General features: G+C 40.1%; 1 long non-coding RNA gene across 1 annotated transcript; it reads right to left on the bottom strand.

Annotated features, from left to right (window-relative positions):
* Positions 1-8,416: 8,416 nt before the first annotated feature.
* LOC120736665 lies at positions 8,417-17,101 on the bottom strand. The gene is made up of 6 exons (XR_005696572.1): positions 17,076-17,101; positions 15,537-15,605; positions 15,372-15,420; positions 10,080-11,099; positions 9,765-9,920; positions 8,417-8,951 (listed from the first exon to the last, which is right to left on the bottom strand). It is a non-coding gene; the product is annotated as an uncharacterized LOC120736665 (long non-coding RNA).
* Between the last annotated feature and the right edge of the window lie 3,117 nt (positions 17,102-20,218).

Raw genomic sequence — 20,218 nt, forward strand, 5'->3', positions numbered from 1 at the left:
CATTGTTAGTTCTGTTTGTAAGGTTCCTCTTAAAACAGTTACTGCAGAGGGACTGCAAACCATTTGGTTTCAGCGGGTGGCTTCTTAGCCTGTTTGTTCTGCTTTCTTTTCTTTTCTTTTTTTATTTCTATATTTATTTTATTTTATTAATACTGCCACACACACTGTGGGGCTTGGTGGTACTAGGGTTGGAGGAGGTTATTGAGGCAGCCTTCTACCCTGAGCTAAACTCAGGGCGGCCTCAATTTTATGCGATGAAGCGCAACCTTTCCTCTTTCCCACCACTCAATACCTCACAGGAAAACAGAAGAGTAGTACAGAGACCTGGAGTCTCTATTCAAATATGTACTTACTCTTTACACACACATACATTGCGCGTTTAAACGAAAACCTGCTTTTAATCGACACTCTTTTTCGTAGTCAAGTTTTTAGCGGGGGCGGGTCCACACAGGACATGCAATCCCGTCTTATAGGTTACTTTCTAACCTTCGGTCCACACAGGACCTCTCTTAGTATCCACACAGGATTCTCTTATTATCCACACAGGATTCTCTTATTATCCACACAGGATTCTACGGTTGTGAGTGTCGTTCTAAAGTCGATTTATTCTAAACGCATGATGTTCATGACTGTGTTATATTCACCTTCAAAGTAGCGCTGTGTTCTTTCCCGGTGTAATCGAGTCCTGCCGCCGTGAAGCCTGTCTAAAACACTGGCCAGTAGACGAATTTTTACGACTCTGGGCTTTCCTCGTCTTCCTGGAAGCGAGCGTTTGCAGTGCAGGCGATCACAACGTCAGGATCCGATGACTCCGTCTGTGGACAGTTAGATGATATAATAATATCAGTCAAAATCTCCGGCTCGGAGGACCAATTAAATGTCAGTGGTGTGTGACATTTTTAAATACGATGAAGGAATACAAGACAGTCAAAAGGAGTTTTATAGCGCTACGTGCACGGGTGAGTGATCGAGTGATACTCACAACCGAGGCATTGCAGTCAGATTTATTTATACCAAGAGACAGTTGCATAGCATTTCCTGTTTTTTCAAGCTTACTTAGTATGTGTGTGTGTGTGTGTGTCAGGATGTAATGGCATGTGATACAAAAATATATGAACATTTTAATACATTTGAAAGCTTTATAACGGAGGTATCTTTTAATGATAGACATCTGCAGTTTAAACTTAAAAGTTACTTCTATCAAGAGTTGAACTTCAACATCTGACTGACGTCACACAGACAGAAGGATGAACCAGTGAGGCACAGAACACAGTTACTGGAGATACTGGATCAGCTCCATGTGAACCTCTGATGGAGAAGCTGCTGAGCCAGAGAAACATCAGGACATGACAGCAGCTGCACTTATCTAACAACATGTATCTGAGAGCTGATCTATGTTACACTCAAAAAAATAATTCATTGGATGAACTTAATTTCATCTTGCCACCTATATTCCATCTAAACAAATCATGTTATATCAATCCATCTTGATGGTGTTGTTTCAACACTAAATATGTTTGTAAGTGTAACATAATTTAAACATTAACATTCAGTTAATTTGATTTTTATTCAGTTAACATGTTTGTACCAAGTTAGTCTAATTAAATTAATTTAAATTCATGTTATATTGTTTAAACTCCTTGGCACATCAAAAGTCAGTCTTGTTACATGAACTAGTAAAAATTTGTTTGTTTGTTAATCTTGTTGAATGAACAAATGTAATTTATGTCTGTAGTACTTACACCAATCATGTTTTCAGTTAGTGTTTGTATTGCTTATGTAAACATTACTTTTAATTAAATTAATGAAACATACATAAATGATAACTTGCAAAACCATCTCTTTTATTTTGCTTGAACATTCTTAAAACAGTTGGCAGGATCCCAGTTCAGCCTAGCTTTCTCCCCTTTAACCATCTCATACCAAGACCACAGAACTTCCAGATCAAGACATGCTGACTGAAAGAAAAAATACAATAAAATAACCCTAACCCTAATAATAAAAATGAAATAAATCTGTTGAATGTTTGCAGACAAAAAATATTATCCCCAAAGCAACTTTCGTAAAATGTAGTAAAATATGCATTGCAAACAACAATATGAATTTTAACACAATTTAAAGCTCAGACATAATATTCAACATTACTATAACATTACAACATTACAATGTTGCTTGCATACATTAGTCCTCCATTTAATCAGGCTGTATCCATTAATAGTGACTTTATGCTATTTAACGTGTGGAGAAAACATTCAATTTTGAGTATAACTGCTCCACTCAAACAATTTGTGAAAACCAGTGTGCATTTGCCTTTGTAACAATTGCTATCTGGCAAAAATCAGTGTTTACACTTCAAATGTATAAGACTTTAAGTTATGGACGAACAATCTTTGTGTAATAGCCACAGAGCAAACCACATAGTTTATATGAACATTTTATAACTTACAATTTTAAACTTTAAAACAGTAAACACATATTTGCATTGCAGAAACCTTGAAAAAAAAATCTGGCTTGCCTGAGTCTGTTTCAAGCTCATTCACCCCATTAGCTTGTTTTTTAGGAACTGTGCCTTGGATGACAACCTCTGTCCATCCAGCTTCATGATAATCTTTTGCAAGACTTCAAAAATGCATTTGAGCTCCGGTGGGTAGCTTAGGTTCAGACAGTTTATCAGTCCAAATAACAGAGCACAAGCAATTCCAATGCTCCTCAAACCAGTGAGAACCTCCACGCCTTCAATCAGGACACCGATGTTCTCTGGGTCATCTCCAGGCTCCGCACCCTCCTGATGTATGACATACACTCCCATTACAGTTTGTTCCATGGCTTCAGTGTTGGCCTCAGTGTTCTGTGACGTAAAATATAATAATACATTTGTTTGAGTCTAGATATGAAAAAAAAAAAGGAATTCAGCAATCAGCGTGAATATGCTGATATATTTACTAAATTCTATGTCTCTGGTTTCACACCTCAGAAATTTGACATGAAACAAAACAAGGACCAATTGCAATATCTTTTATTCACACGTGGTGTCACATTTTACCATTTCATATATCGAAATTACCCATAACTCCTGGAGCAAATTACATAACACAGAACAACTTGTGAATGTAACTGACCGTATATTCCTTCACAAGTTTCTCATGGTCTTCATTCAGGTACACTCAAAAAAGTCAACTAAGGCAGTTGTTTGATTAATTCAATAGACATTTGTCTATTTAACATGAACATATTGAGTTTAGGTTTTTAAATCATTATCAGTTGTTGGTTTAACATAAAATAACAAAAAGTTTAATGAACTAGATTTGCATTCTTCAGTTCAACTAAATGTAATTATTTTAAATCAACAACTCTAAAACCGATGCCTAGTGCGCATGCTCAAACTTCCCAGAAGTGAAGAGGCGGGAACGCGGAGAAAGTTATATGTGTACAGTGGACTGCCATTTCCCTCTGCGGAATCTTCCACAATACAGGTAAGTAATAAATAACTCAAAATATCTTAGTCAAACGAAGTTGTTCTGTCCGTTAATTGTTTAACAATGTTTTTAATTCCAAATGTGTAAGTTGTCATTAGACAGCGGGAGTAGAGCAAATACAGTGAAAATCTGGTATTAGACGGTACCGATTGGCACCGTCTAATACCTGATTTCTAATCCGCTCTGGGTATATTTATACTATTATTAGCATTTCCACTTCATTGTTTTTCTTTTTTTTTTTACCCGTTTTTGCAGTTAGTCTTATAGTGTTTTTAGCGGTTATTGATATGTTTAATTCAATATTTAACACGTTTGTAATTTACTTTAAAAGTAAATGAAGTTAGCTAAAGCTAGTATGGTTGTCTCATTGAACTTCTACCTAGCTCTGTTAGCATTCACTTTGGTTTTAAATGACGGTTATTGCAAGACATGGTCTTTGTTCACTTTTTTTATTATCATTTGCATTTTTTCTTTCTTTCTTTCTCCTGGCGGATAGTTATGAAAATTGCCTGTCGGACCTTTACCGCAACTACCAGCATCTTTATTGCATAGTGTGAAACACTGCTATTATATTTGGCAACAGATTGGATATTTATCTGTGAATTTTATATTGCAAGAGGTATTTATATGTATTTGTATTTTTTTTTATACATGTGCAACAAAGTAAAAAAAAAATCCACTGTGGAATTTTTATAAAATAATTGTGTCTGTTTTCTTTACCATAGTAACACCACAAAGAAAGCTGACCCCTTTTTCTGATTGTTTGTGCCTCCTCATGGTAAGCCTTTTACCATCATATATTTTTTATGATAGTTTTATGATTTAATCAAAGTGAAAAAAAGGTGCCAATAAAACCATCCTTAAAACTGCTTTTCTTTTTTTTCTTTCAGTGACTTGTATGTGGCAGTGCAAGCGTTGTTCCATCAGGGAGAGTAGTAGGTACAAATTATTGAAACACTGTACAGGGCTCGCAAAATCGCTAGCCCGACGACCCGGGGCTAGCGATTTTTCCAGTCGGGCTACCAAAATCTATCTCTGCCCTGCCCGTTGGGCTGTCATAGGAAGGAAAAATATATGTCAATGCTTCTGCATTCTTTCGGAAATGTAGCTGGGTAATTATGTCATTGGCATCGGTGAGCCACTGTCAAAATGTGACATATTGAAATCGCGTTTGAATTCGCGCTTGTTTTTTGCTTTCACCTTGCAATCGCGCGAACTGTGTATAGAGAGTGACAGTATTGATTGGTGAGTGATGATAATTTGTGCACCAATTCCTCTGACATCGTCTTATCAATCGTTAACATTTGTTAAACATGTGAGAGGTTGATCGCGCAGAGAATCGCTGAGCGTTATGTGAGTGCGTGTGTAAAAGCAGCAGGATATATATTTTAGTTCTGCTGAGCCAAATAAGACAGGTCAGGGTGAAGAAGTGACAGCCAAAGAAAAGCTTACCACAAAACGGAAAAGTTATGACAAATCAGACTATAAGGCAAAAAGAAAGTACAGCTTTATGGTTTCATGGACAAAAGAATTTCTGTGGCTGCAACATGACAAGCTAAATAATAACCAGGGGTGCACATAAGTGGTCCGCAGGTGCGTATTTGCTGTCAAAATAAAAAACGCACACAAGATAAGAGGTTGCAACGCGTGTTTGCATACATAAGATTTTCTGGAGGAGGACAGACATTTGTTTAGAACTTTTAAAGATGTCGAAGAAGCTCCTTTAAGCAATTACTTTGGTTTTCCTCCACCTCCAAAGAAATGTCAGAAGGAGTCCAAACCACAAAAGAAGCACGTATTCTCGGAAAAGTGGTTGCAGGAGGTGAGCTGGCTTCAAACAAATGATGAACGCACAGAGATGTGGTGCGGAATGTGCCGTGAAAATCCCACTCTAGCGGACAAAAACAGTGCCTTTTATATGGATGCAAACGCACGTTGCAACTTCTTATCTGTTGCGCGTCTTTTATTTTGACAGCAAATGCGCACATGCGGACCACTAATGTGTACCCGTGTAAATAACATAATGTTCTGCTGGGTGTGTTGTTGGTTTTTCCTCGATTTCTGAGTCGACAAGCGCCTTTGTTACTGGGACTAGTAATTTTAAGAAAGGCCCCCATTAGAAATGGATTATTGCTCAGTCTGCAATATCTTTCCCAGAACAAACACCAATTGCAAATAATATACTAAAAATAAACCTGAAAAATCTGTTTAGAACAGCATACTGTGTTGCAAAGAGTGAACTACCACTGGTGCAATTTAGCAGTCTTTGCAAACTTCAAAAAGCAAATGGCCTAGATCTTGGTTCCACTTGCCTCTTACTTATGACTTTAGTGGAAATTTCAAATTCAGGATCTGACACAGACTGATTCATGTTCTACACAGACAGCACTGATGTCTGCATGGTCTTCTAAAAGCAGCTTTAGTCAGCTTAGATGTGAAGTGAGTGAAATATACAGTTGAGTTTTTAATCAATGTATTTGTTCTCTATTGCAGATTGACAAGGAGTTTCTGCGAATCACCACAAAGCCTCTGCTATCTACTTTCTTTGCCGAGCTTGACCAATATGCGCCACGCTTAATGGAAATCTTTCTGACCAAAGGAGGGACGCGTGGAAAGAAAATAAGAGGTCTCATGCTTGCCATCTCCAAGGTTTGTATTAGGATTGAGTTGACTTTGTCATAGGCAGCAAAAATAACTTTTATTTGGAGATGAAGTTGTCAATTTTGTTTCGGCTTAACAAGTGGTACATGCCAGGTTCTAACCTAAAGAATAATTATGCAAGTTAACTGATTACCCTAGCTTTAAGAAAAACAGACTGGTTTTGGCTCATATTATCTCCTCCTCCTCTCCAGCATGATAACATCCATACCAGACGAGCATGCATCTTGAAGTCTTTGTGCATCCACCTAAACGAAGACTATGAGAAGTTACTAAAGGAGTATTTGGTGAGTCATTGTGACAGCATGTTGTCTGTAACATTCTCATACAAATTGTGACGTTGCCTCAAATGCAAATCATTAAAATTAAAATTTTGAGATTAGCAACAAGACACCTGGTATTGGGGAAAGGATGTCTTGAATACCAAACAGTATTAAGCGTTGCAATAAAGAATTTCTGGAATTTGGTATTGGAAGGAAAGAAATTTATGCATACTTAAACTTGATACACAAACATACAATGCATTTAACATGCATCAAGACAATATTGCTTTTGAATCTGTACTTGGATTAAAACAAGTCCTGTTGTTTTTTCATTGCTATGGTCATCAGTATTTGTAAATAGAAATGTCTATGAACTTTGAGCTGTTTAGTACTAACACTTCTATACCCGTTTTATTTTAGCAGCTGAGTTAGCCTTTTCTCGAGTCCTGTCCCCCTAAGTTACTCTTGCTACGTCCGACAAACAAATGGTTTCCTCTGCGCACCAATGGGTACCCGAATGTGCGAGCAGACATGCTTCATAATGTTCGGTACATTTACCTGGGAGTGGGGCCATACACACTGTTTAATCCATTCACGTTGTTTTTGACTTTGTGAATGGAAAGAACACAACTCCTCCAGACACAATCTCGGAGTATCGGTGGGCACACCGCTTCTCCATCTTGCTTGAGGTTAATGTTTGTCAGACACAGCAACGGTTGCTATAATGTGTATTTGGACAATGGCCCTTTCGGGGGAGGGGCCGGTGAGAGGTCAATTATGCCACCTCTTTTGACATGAGAGGTGTATTTTATAATTTATGTATTGGAGTAATTACTAACAACTACTTTAGTGGTGTAATTTTCTGTTTATTACTTTGACTACTTGGATTTTTATGAACAGCATAGAAACAGTTGTTTAAACAATCTCTTAAATTTTACTTTGTTGTCTTATATTTTTTCATGTAGGATACAGACAGCGAGGCAAAAAGCTGCATGGAGCAAACTGTGATGGGGGTGTACGTCATCCAGAAGGAGGGTGCTGAACCTGAAGATGACCCAGAGGACGTTGGTGTCCTGATTGAGGGTGTGGAGGCTAACACTGATTTGGGTAACATTGCACAAGCATGTGCTCTGTTGTTTGGACTCATATACTGTTTGAACCTGAGCTACCCACCAGAACTTAAATGCACCTTTGAAGTCCTCCAGAAGATACTTTTAAATCTTGATGGACAAAAGCTGTCTTCAAAGGTACAGTTTCTGAAAAACAAGCTTATGGGGTGAGAGCACTTGAAGATGACTGATAGGTCTTGAATGGTTCATTGGTGCAATGGTGATTTCCAATATATAATGTTAATATTTGAGTTGTTTATATATATTTTTTCTTTCATTTAAAATTTTTTTTTTTTTTAAGTTTTTGGATTCTCTCTGTTGGGCAATTCACCTTTTATACAGCACTGCAGATGATTTTTGTTTGTCCTTATATAGATGGCTCAAAATGGATCAGAAGTACTGACAGAAGTACTATGTTGTGTTTATGTGTCAAGGGCCTGTAAAGTTTAAGACCACTGCCACCTGTTAAGTTCACTGTATTATTGTGTCCATTTTGCTTGCTAGCATGTTTTAAAACACAGCAAAACTATATTGCTAGCTGTGGAGGACTGCAACCAAAATTAAAAAAATAAATACAGAAATATAAAAATTGGTCAAACTAATAATTATTTCAATGAGATACACCAAACAAATATAGATTTTCATCACCTATGGATTTTTGTTGTTGTTGTTGTTGTTGTATTGCCCCCAAATTATTTCTAATTATTTTATTTTATTTTTCCAAATTCACACAATTCTATTTTGTCACATGTTTTAACTTGCCAAGTGGGAGATGTATTTTTATCTTTTAGTTTAATTTTTTAAAATGCAGTCGATATATTGAGCAAATTTTGCATCTGTTTTTAGTTGTGGAAGCTTTGGTTCCAACATATTACCTATGTAAATAAGTATTCTAACGTTTTACCTTCTGAAGTGGCATAATGCTTGCAGGTGTACAAAAATGGTAAGCTTTTATATTGTCCACTAAATCCAGTTAATAAAGATAATGTTATCATAATCTGATTGTGACTTTTTTTGTAAAGTAGTGGGTTTCTAAATGTGTAACAAATGTAAACAAATCTAATTGAAATAATTTGGTTGAAATGAGTGAAATCATTGCCTTGATTAACAAAGTAGTTGTTGAAACAACAAGATTTAATTCTGTTTTCCTAAACTTTTTAAATTGTGTAGAATGAATTAAAACAAATTTCACTCTACATACTTAAATAAATCACTTCAAATCAATGTAAGTATAGTATGTTGATCCAACGTAATCTGATTACATTAAACCACCAAATGCTAAATGTGTTGGTTTGACATGATCGAAAAGGGTTTATTGTACGTGGTTAAATTGTGTGCAAAAAGGGTGCCATGATTAAATTGTGTTCATCCAACAACAGATTTTTTTGAGTGTAGACACACAAGGACTTCAGGATGCATGCTCGTCTTGTATGTATTGTGTCATCCTAAGAAAAAAGGGAATCCATAATGACAATATTTAGCTTTTAGGCAGCAGTTTGAAAAAGGAATACTTAGTTTGGAAGAGTCCAAAAGGCCACATGGTTAATAGACTGGTTCTTATATAGCGTTTTTCTACTTGGAGCACTCAATGCTGCCTTTATACAACAATTCATTCACCCAATCACTTTTTCTAAACTGTTTAAATGGCCTGTATTTATATACCGGTAGCGCTTTACTGGTCCCTAAGGACCCCAAAGCGCTTTACATATCCAATCATCCACCCATTCACACACTGGTGATGGTAAGCTACATTGTAGCCACAGCCACCCTGGGGCGCACTGACAGAGGCGAGGCTGTCGAACACTGGCACCACCGGGTTTAGTGCTTACTGTCTAACATTCATACACATTCACACTCCGATGAATGCATCGGTGAGCAACTTGGGGTTAGTATCTTACCCAAGGATATTTGGCATGCACACTGGAGGAGCTTGGGACCAAACCGCCATGCTTCTGATTAGTAGCTGACCTGCTCTACCACCTGAGCTACAGCCACCTCAAAACATCTGTCTAAACCAAATCAGACACAAAATGAGGCAACTAAACACTAATGTTTTTTTTGTTGTTTTTTTTCCATTTTGATCAAAATTAACCATACGATTTTATCAATTACTTATTAATATAAGACTGATGCTTATATAATTTGTATAAAATATGAAAACGTCTTAGCACTTTTGCCTACCATATGTATAGATATCTTTGCTCATAAAATTGCCAGATTATGGGCATAAAAAGTTCTTAAGCACAGATCTAACTCACCTTGGAGATGGCCACCATGATGTGTCTCATTTTTCTGCCAGCCACCCCACCTTTGCCTCGAAAGAGCTCCATCATGCATGGAGTGAACAAGTCTAGCTCATAAAAGAATCTAGATAGCAGCGGTACTGTCGATATGCGCAGGAATTCCTTGTCAATCTGAAAAACATGAACAATGCACTTATAATATGCACCAGAGGAAGGACATACCAGGAATTATTAGCTGTTTTATCACTATGTTATGTCAATATTAGTGAAGCAAGAAATAACTGGTCAACCATAAACACACTCTAAAAGTTAGACATAAAGGACATGCACCTCTTTCTCGGTGAACAGAGCTGGCCATCTGCTTTTAAAATCTGCAATGAAGGGCTGTCCTTGAATAACTTCTTGCCTTCTGTACGAAAAAGTCTTCTGCATTTTCATTGTCACTATATTGTCATTGTTTCTCTTCTGAACCTCTGAAAGCAGTGCAATTCTCTCTTTTTCCAGGCTGTCAGTGGTTTCTCCTTTTGGATACTGCGGACAGTAATTGACTTCTGCTCTTCTAGGCTTTTTCACATTCAATGCTGCCTTACTTTTGTCTTGGGCCTTGTTCTTTAGTGAATTTACCAACACCTCAGCACAGCCCAGGCCTCTCAGTTTGGTCCGGCCATTTTATACTTGAGGCTAATTTTCCAACCATAACAGCCATTAAAGGATCCCTGCTCCCTCAGACAAGGATGCTGTTTGACAAGGGCTTCTGCAACTTCATTCAGGTCATTGTCAGTTGGATAGACTTTAAATTTTATTATTTCTTCAGCCAGCCTTTCTAAAAGGTGGGATTTCAGTTTTGGTGAGGGGGTCAAATGAGTTCCACCAGCAATGAACTCAGCATTGGCCTTTTCAAGTTGCAGTTCAGCCTCATAGCTGAAACAAGGGACTGTGAAGACACTTGGCCACACTGACAGTCTTGTAGACGGTGATGAACCTGACGATGAAACGGGCCTTGTATTGTCTGTGTCTGAAGAGCTTGAAAAGGAATGTGTTGGACTTCGCACTGGTTGACATGTCACTCCATCTTCTGTAAAACTTTGCAACTGCACACTATCCAAGTATACAACCTTTAAAGTTGCTTTATCATTAAATTTCAGAGATCGCAGTCAGATTTACAAAATCATTTCCGAAATCAGGATCTTGATATTGAAGACGAAAATCCTGTTGCACTCCAAAATTTGTCTTTATTTCCTGACACAATTCCTCAATGGAGTCTGATATCCCAGCTGGTAAAATTAGTTTCCTGGCATCATGTTCTCCGAGAATGATCCTCAGTCTTATGGGCTGGGCCATCATGTTGACCTGGACAAATATCAAATATTTAAAAAATAAATAAAGATGTACTCATTGACTATTGTGCGAGTGTGTGTAACAAATTCTAATGTCAAAGATAATTTGATGATGTCACCTTGGCCTGGAGGAATTTTTTTACTGGAGAAGTGAATAGTGCATTTTCCAGATTTGTCTTTGTGGTGGGGCGTGGTCTGCGGTGCCGTGCAGGGAGGGCGGACGCACCTGCACGGCATCCTTAATCACGCCCGCCTAGTTAAAAACACGGGGACTCAGGGGTTTGGAGATTGTTGTGGTGGGATGTGAATACAGATGGCTCTGAATGATACTCCGTGGTCCCGCCGTGCCTTATTCGCGCCACATTGGTGCCGAATCCCAGGAGGCAGCACGGCGGGTCCATATCGGAGCCAGGGAATGGAGGGGGTGGCCGGAATGGCGGCCGCCCAGCGGGAGCAGGCGGCGGAGGTGCGACGCCAGCAGGAAGAGCTGCAGGACCAGTCTGAGCGCCACCTGGAAAGGATTGGGGAGCTGGCGGCGCTGCTCTGGGCGTGGGCGCCACCCCCACAGGTGTGTCCCGAGGACAGGGAAGCGGTGGAGGAGCCGCGTGAGGCACCTCAGCAGCCGGAGGTGGCAGACGAGGCGCACGGGGATCTGCGCCTGCCGGAGGAGGGGGAACAGCCAGGTGAAGGGCTGCTCCTGCCGGGAGTGGTGGATGAGCCGCTCCAACCGGAGGTGGCAGACGAGGTGCGCGAGGGGCTGCTCGAGCCGGGAGTGGCGGCGGAGGGAGCAGTAGTGATGGAGGAGTCGCGCTATGGGCTGCTCCAGCAGGGAGCGACAGCGGTGACGGAGGGGCCGCACAAGGAGCTGGAGGTCCCAGTGCCAGGGGAGCTTGCTCGAGTGGAACTGGCGAGCGAGGCGTGCGCCACGCTTGAGATCGCTGTGCTCGCCCTCAAGCGAGGCGTGCGCCACGCTTGAGATCGCTGTGCTCACCAGACCGGCCTCACCACCACCAGAGGCCAGTACACGCCACACCTCTGCCCAGCCACCTGTGAGCTGGGGCTCACACTTGTGCCGGCCGTGCCGGGTGCACCTGTCACGTGTTCGACTTCCGAACCAGCTTTGCCTGCGCCGCTGGATTCGCGGGCGGCCGCCTGAACTCGCACCTCCCCGTCACTTGGCCGGGGCCTGGGGGTGCCAGCTGTCCGGGCTGAATCTCTCTCCCACTGGCGGTGGGGGAGTAGGTTTGGCCGGATGGCTCCCCGGCCTCAATCGGGCGATGGGGGTATGTGGTGGGGCGTGGTCTGTGGTGCCGTGCAGGGAGGGCAGACGCACCTGCACGGCATCCTTAATCACGCCCAGCCTAGTTAAAAACACGGGGACTCAGGGGTTTGGAGATTGTTGTGGTGGGATGTGAATAAAGATGGCTCTGAATGATACTCCGTGGTCCCGCCGTGCCTTATTCTCGCCACAGTCTTGTATTCTTCTAATTAATGACGATTCTTGCATAAGATGCTTAAAAGAAATCTACTCTCAATAAATTAAGTAGCAATTGGTCTGCAAAGTATGATGTATTATTTACTGTACCAGGTGATATAGGGGGAAAATACTTACAAACATCACTCCTGTTTACCCTGCAATTTAGTGTTTCTCTTCAGAGTAACCAGACGCAGGCCTCCCACTGAATAGGCAGCTAACGGGTAGTCATCGAGTAGTTCATCGAGACACTTCTCTCGCATGTGACATGTCAAGCTCAAAAGCTCTGAAGTGCTCTCGATACCAAGCAGAGAACTTTTTTACAAAAAAAGTATATTCTGCGATGCAAAATAAAAATCTGCAGAATTTCTGCAAACTCTGGCAAACCAAATATTTGCCCATGAACAACTATCATTCCTGTGCTGTAGTTCATGCCATTGTATGACACGCTTTTTAATATGGACATCAGTTTCATCTGGTAATCTTTGCTTTATAGCTACTGCGATATCACTTTTCAGAACATCAATTGGTACTGATGAGCCAACATTTACCATTAAAGGTGTCTTATGGTCAGAAGAGTGCAAGTCAGAGGCAATCACGAGCTGATGTTTTTTGGCAAGTGTAACAGGTATGTTCTTAAAACAGTTTGTATGGCGAGCAATTTGTTTAAAAAAACTATGTTTCGCCTCAAATCTCATTGTCCATTTGTGGACAAGAGGCCCAAAATGCCGAATCAGAGCCGGGTAGTGCTCCAAATAATGATGTTTAGGGAGAAGACTGTTGTTTGGAAAAAGTTCTTGGTATCTCTGACGATGTTCACTGATTTTACACTCAAGGTATGAAATCGACTCATCAGACTGGACAGGGGCTACAACAAGCTCCACAATGTCCTTCAGATCCAAAACAATATGCCATGCAGGTTCATCCTCTGGAACAAGTGGACCAATAATTAGAGGCAACAAACGAAGTAGAGACCAATTTTCATGTGCATTTCCACCAATATTTTTTTTAATGAGAAAGTCTGGGGAATTGCAAGAGGCCGGTTGGTTTTATCTGCCCATTTATACTCAAAATTTTGGATCGAGTTGTTAAGTTTTTCTAAGGTGAAATACTTTTTAGAGATTAAAAAAGAAAAACAATACGCAAGCTCCACTGGTATTATGCCCTCTAGCAGATCGTGTGCTACATCTGGAGGGTAGCCTGCAGTGACATGAAAATGGCTCAGATTCTTACTCAGAATACAATCTCGCTTAACTCCACAACAAGCACTTGCTGTTTCTTGTGCACGCTTCAAATGGAATTCATGAAGTTCCGGTGTTCTACGCTCAAAAATCACCAGCAGTCACTGACTTTATTTCAGATAAAGTCTTATTTTTAGCTGTACAGAATCTGCATATGTATTCAGCAGAAAAACTTTCCACAAAACCTGCCAGCCCATGGGCTCCTAGGTTGTCAGCTATGATGCAGCTCACAGTTCCTTTAATACACTCGTTCAACTGACTGATGAACACACCATGTTGCTCCAAAGTTACCAGATCTCTCAAAAGTGGATCAAAGACTTTTTCAAACCCAAATGTCCTCAAATTTTCACTCTTGCAAAGGATTGCCAAATAAATGGATGAAAGGGCTGAATGAGAACCAGGTGGTAAATTGCCCAAGACCCAATATACACCACAAAGCTTGTGCTTTTTCCGTGAGGTCCCAAGAGGATTACAAACCTCAAAATCATCAATATAAAGGTTAATAGAAATTCTCAACTTCTCACCATCTAGAAAGCTATTTCTTTTATAATGCTCCCCATCTCGAAAAGATCTGTAAACCCTCTGATCACCATTCAGATTCTCTCTATTTTCTTGAGCTATTTGTTCTTCAATCACTCTATCCAGCAATTTATTGTGACTCAATATTTCCTGCAATAGCTGTAATAAAGGGATGTACTGAAATGACTTCCTTTGGTCTATCGATAAAAAATACTCAACAGGCTCTACAACCCTAAAATTTTGTATGTAGTATAGTTTTCTTTTATAAGGAGTGGCAAGAGGGCCACACTTTCCCAATATTTTAGCCACAGGGTTAGAAACACATACAGAATTTGCAAGCTCTTCAATAACAGCCTGACTAATATGGAGGTTATGGCTCTTAAAAATTTCTGTAATTGTACGTTTTGTCAGAGGTACACTAGCTGAACTCAACAGAAAAACTAACTCCTCTAAGAACTCATCTAATCCTTTTGCTGGAACATGAAATATGTGTTCCAATTTCAACAATATTACTGCTAATTTCCGTTCAATTAGTTCAGGCTGATTTTCAACAACACTATTATCACATTCTGTCACTGACTCACTTTCAAATTCACCATAGGATACATCTTCAGAACAGCTAGCCCTTACGTTATCAGAGGACTCTATCACTTGAACTGGGTCCACACGTGTAACTACACTGGCTTTAAAATCTTTAAGTGTGTGTGGATGATGCTTCCTCTTTTTGTGTGCATAAAATGTATTGTAAATATTTGTCTTGAAAGGGCAACCAAGAAACACACAACTAACTGTCTCGTTACTTCGCAGATGTGTTCCAATATGGACAAAGAAATCTCTCTCAGAGAAGACGTCACTGCAGTCACATAACTCACACTTAAAAGTTACTGAACTTGAAGCTGTCTGTGTAAACTGAGATGAATGAGTTTTATAGAAATGAGTGTTCAGTCCACTCCAAGTCTTAAATGTGCACGGACAATTAACATATATGCACAGATAATGTTGACCTATTCCGTAATGATGATGTAGTTTATAATGTTGAAGCAATTTGTACCTGCTGCTCTCTCTGGTAACACAATGCTTGCACTGCCACATACACGTCACTGATAAAAAATGAAATATGCATTAGAAAACGTCAAGGAGATTAAACTTCTGCATCATCCAAAAAAATAAATAAATAAATAACATAATAATAATAATAAGGCAAACATGAACTTACCATGTATTGTTGAGGAGGTGCATAAGAATCTCAGAGCATGGGAATGTGGCTTTATTTTGTGATGTATTTCTGGAGAGAGAAATTAATTTAAACAAAGTTATTACTCTGACAAATTTGTGTTAATATCTACATACTGTGAAATGTGAAGACTGTTACGGTGCGTACACATCGAACGCGATAGACGCGACCAGAGCTTCAGGTTTACATGTAAAGTCAATGGAGGAGCACGATGAAGCGCGACTGGAGGTCCAGCTAAACTTTGGAAGCAGATTTGCATTGAGAAAATGCTTTTCTGCCTACTTCACACGACTGACGCCTTTGAAGCGCGAAGTAAAATACGTACTGCAGTTTGTGTGGTGCATTTTGTGCATTCGCGCTTATCACGTCTACCGCTCGAGCTGGTAAAATCTGCGGGACAGCAGCTCCTCAAACTCGGCAAGGGACAGAAGGTGGTACAGCTGAAAGCGGCCGTCATCCAGACGGAGCTTCTGGAGCAAGTGGTGAAACTCACCAAACTGCTCACGCTTGTGGAAGACCTGATGGACCCAGGTACAGTGAGGACGTCCTTTAGGCACTGCTCTGCTCTCCACAGCAAATAGAGAAGGGAGACTCTTTCTTCAAACGCTAGATTGCCAGCTGCCATTTTAATAACATACTGTCTGGCACTACTTCCTCCCAGATCTCTTCTTCATACGCGTGAAAATTGCATATAAAGCTCGACCAGTTCATGCTGGACGCGCTTCGAGGTGCAAATGTGCACGCGATCAGCTAGAGGCATCTACTGCGTTCGGTGTGAACGCATCGTTAGTCAGCCTTAATGCAGAGCACCAGAGAAACTATAACCCAAACAATTATCCACCTAAATCATTCTGAATTCAAAAACTAAGTGAATATATTACAAAAAAAGAAAATGCACATGCAATTATTGTGACAGATTTTATCTTACTCATTGTTATTAACTCCCCTAAACGCTGGTTTAGTTGAATTAAACCTTTCATCAATCCAGTTAATGCGGTTGCCGCGACTAAATTCCACTGACAAAAACAGGAATTTTAGAGCATCATAAAACACTCATAAAATCACCCAAACCATGTCGGTCAGTCTTACCACTACTACCAACAATCACCAACTCCGGTTAAGCAGAAAGTAACCCTTCATTCATGGAGCTATATGCGAAGACGTTACGGCTCTACGCGGCTTTCCCGCTCTTCAAAGTTAGCTAACTCCAGAGAAGAAAAACAGTCCTACCAATGCAGATAACCATGAAACAAACCTCATTCAAACTCAACAGAAACAAAAACAAAAAAACGAACTTACCAAAATAACCTCATCAGTTTTTGCTCTGTTGCAACAATTAGCGACTCCGGTTAAGTTTTTAAAAAAACATTAAATTCACCGACTTACATTTGAGAAATGTTTGGGTCTACAACCTCCCTGCTATATATAAATCTCCACACTACACAGGTAAAATTTTTTAACTAATAGTATTTATCTCTCACTCCACTAACCTAAATAAATATATCAAGAAATATTGCTTACCTCACTATCAGGTATGCCAAAGAAGTCACTCCACGTGCGCTCGTTCACTTCTCAATGGACCTTTCCGCATCCGGTGGGCGTGGAGCATGCGCAATACATGACGCTATCAGAGCCTTTGGTTTGATGGACCTCATTCTCATTGGATTGCCATGAACGAATTTAACTCATCAAAGTTTTCTTTGATTTATATTCAACAAAAAAGAATTAATCATTTAATGAGCATAAAAATGATTTCTTCATGTGATGTAAACATATTACTACTTTGTTAATCAAACACATGCCCTAGTTGATTTTTTTGACACATTCTGTTGATATTAGCAGATTAATAATAAGGCAGTACTCTAATAAGAGGAGAAGTGGAGGTGTTTTGAAGGGCAACATACTCTTATGTTAACAAGACAGGAAGTAGTTCCTGGGAACTGCTTCCTTTGTTATTGTCTAAGTAGAAACATGATGGTGAAACAGTGATGAGTTTGCAGAGGTGAATCCACAGCACACAACACAACAATGCTGTTGCGTGCTGAAAGCAGACTTCTCACAGATTCTGAGACTGCAGGTTTCATCACTGTCCAACCAAGATTCACTGAACCAGCAGTAAATGAACGTCCAAAACTACACTTCATGTTTAAAAAACAGATAATCAGGGGGATTTGTGTTTACATCTTTTTTGTGTGATCTGTTCACCTGCTGTTTCAGCTGTTTGGTGGTTGTTGAGATGGTTTTGTGAACTTTTAGCTGAGATTCTGACGTTTCTGTAGATACCACACATGTCTAATTACTTTGTACAGCCTGAATGCCCATAACGAGGTTTTTAACAGTAAGAAAAGTTGTAAAACTTGAGAAAATATAGTTAAAAGTCCAAAACCTTCTACGTCTGGTGGCTTGTGGTAAGGAGCAGATCAAACGAGTAAAGAATTACGTTATAATTATAAATGGCTTCAACAGCACATTCAGGTCTGTGAGACTCATTCAGACACTGAGCCGTGGCTCTGTGCTACATGCACATATTTCTGCATCTCTGCCATTCAGACACACTTTATATATAGTTTATTTTATGTAGTATTCAATACAGAACTGTACATTTAGTCTTTTTAAAGGCAGCAAGTTTTATTCAGTGTTTTCATAAAAGCCTTATTTCTATCCATTTACTGCTATTAGGAAGAACACGTGAGGTTTAAGACCTGGACCAGTTTGAAACCTTTTGTCCTCCACAATGGAAAATGGGTGGAAATAAAAATGGGTCTCACTTTAGCCAGCTCCTAATTTTCTCAGTTCTACTCTCAGCGTCTCCTGTATATCTCCTGTATAAATGTTGCACTCAGCTTTGTGGTCTCCAATATCACTGAAATGCAGCCAGATGCTGCTCATTTTGTCTTTTCACTCTTTCCTGACATGCTTGCATTTAAATACAGCTCCCATTTCTCTGTGTACTGGTCTCTACCACTACCCTTGCTGTCTATGGGACATTTCCATCCTCTTTCACATAATGGTATGATCCCAGTCTGTCTCTTAAAGTGTTTGGCCACATGGTTTGCTCATCAGAATAAAACCTCAGCCGTGCTCACATTGATTATCAGCAAGCCTGAAAATTCATCAATATTTGACATATGAAATTATCTCAAGGCCTAGATTTGGCCCACGGGCCATATGTTTGACACCCCTGGTTTACACAGTTTGGTATTCAATGTACAAGTGAGTTAGCTCTCAGCTAACTAGCAGACAAGCTAACTGCTGGGACTGCGTCTTTCTAACAAGAGCGTCAGACACTCAGACTGGTTTCCTTTGTGGATGATGATGTGTTCTCACACTGATCCTTCATGCTGATGCTGCCATCCACCCACTGCTCCTGGATTCCTCATCATCATCTCCATCTGCCCTCACAATACTCCACCTTCATCAGCTTCATGTTCAGCAGCCTGGATGGACAGTAATTCTTTCCATGGGTTATGGTGGGACATTGAGAGCTGAAGTCAAACAGCAGTGAGAAATGAAAGACTGATTCATTTCTATTTAGTCTTGTGATGTGCAGCTTTGTTCAGAGCATTAAGGCCCAGCAAAGATCACTGAGGTCATAGAATCCCTGATGAAACCTGTGTGCTGATAGAAACTGAGACCAGATGAACCAGAATAGAAGGACATTAAAATGAAGTGTCAGCTACACAAAGGCAAAGCTATTCAGTTGTTGGTGTGAGTTATTTAAATGGAGGATGGAGTCAGACTTTAAGCTGCTGGACTCAGTCACTATATCCTGTTGTCCTCATAGAACCTGGACACACAGACTCACCTGTGACACAGTGACACACTGTGTGGGCTACACACACATTAGAAAGTGGATCAGTCACACTTGTGCAATCATTTGTTGTGCTGGGAAACCATGAACACTTTGAATCACATTAATGACTTTGTTACAGCAACATTCAGTCATGAGTTCAAAAGTAGTGCATTGTGTACTTATTTTAATAGTACTGCAGTATGAGAAGTGCAACATTCAGTGTGCAGAAACAGATCAGGTGCTTTCTAACAGCAGTGTTCCCTTTAACACAGCAGCAGTTCAAATATTTCTGTCAGTCTGAGCTGAAACATGAATCTAATCAAATATCAAATCAAAGTTCTTTGCCTCTGCCAGGACGTTAACATTTGATCTAGTTTTTTACAAAGTTCCCTCAGCGTCCAGAGCCACCAACATACCTTTGATCAACAGCAAGTGAACATTTATAAATGTGTGTTTCCAGAACAGGAAGCAGCAGAACTATTGTTCTGTTATCAGGGAGCAGCACAAACGCTCTGAATGCTCTCTTTTCACTCCTGATGCTTTTATATGTCACTACTGCATGTCCTTAACTTTTGTCTTCTCTCTCCTTAGTTTGTGTTTTGTTCTTTTCTCTCTGAGCTCATCTCTTCTCTTTCCCCTCACCCTGCAACCAGTCATGGTAGATGCTACTCCTGGAGCCTGTTTTCACTGGGAGGATTTTTGTGTCAAAGGGAGTTCTTTTTCCCACCATCACCAAGTGCTGCTCACAGTCGATTGTCTGATGTTTGGGGCTTTCTCTCTAATATTGGAGGCTGTTACCTTACTCTGTTAAACAGCTTCAGATGACTGTTGTTGTCTGTTGGGTATTGTCACTTATAAATAAAGTTACTGT

Source organism: Simochromis diagramma, unplaced genomic scaffold (genome assembly GCF_900408965.1).
Source record: "Simochromis diagramma unplaced genomic scaffold, fSimDia1.1 OVJJ01000354.1, whole genome shotgun sequence".
NCBI lineage: Eukaryota > Metazoa > Chordata > Actinopteri > Cichliformes > Cichlidae > Simochromis > Simochromis diagramma.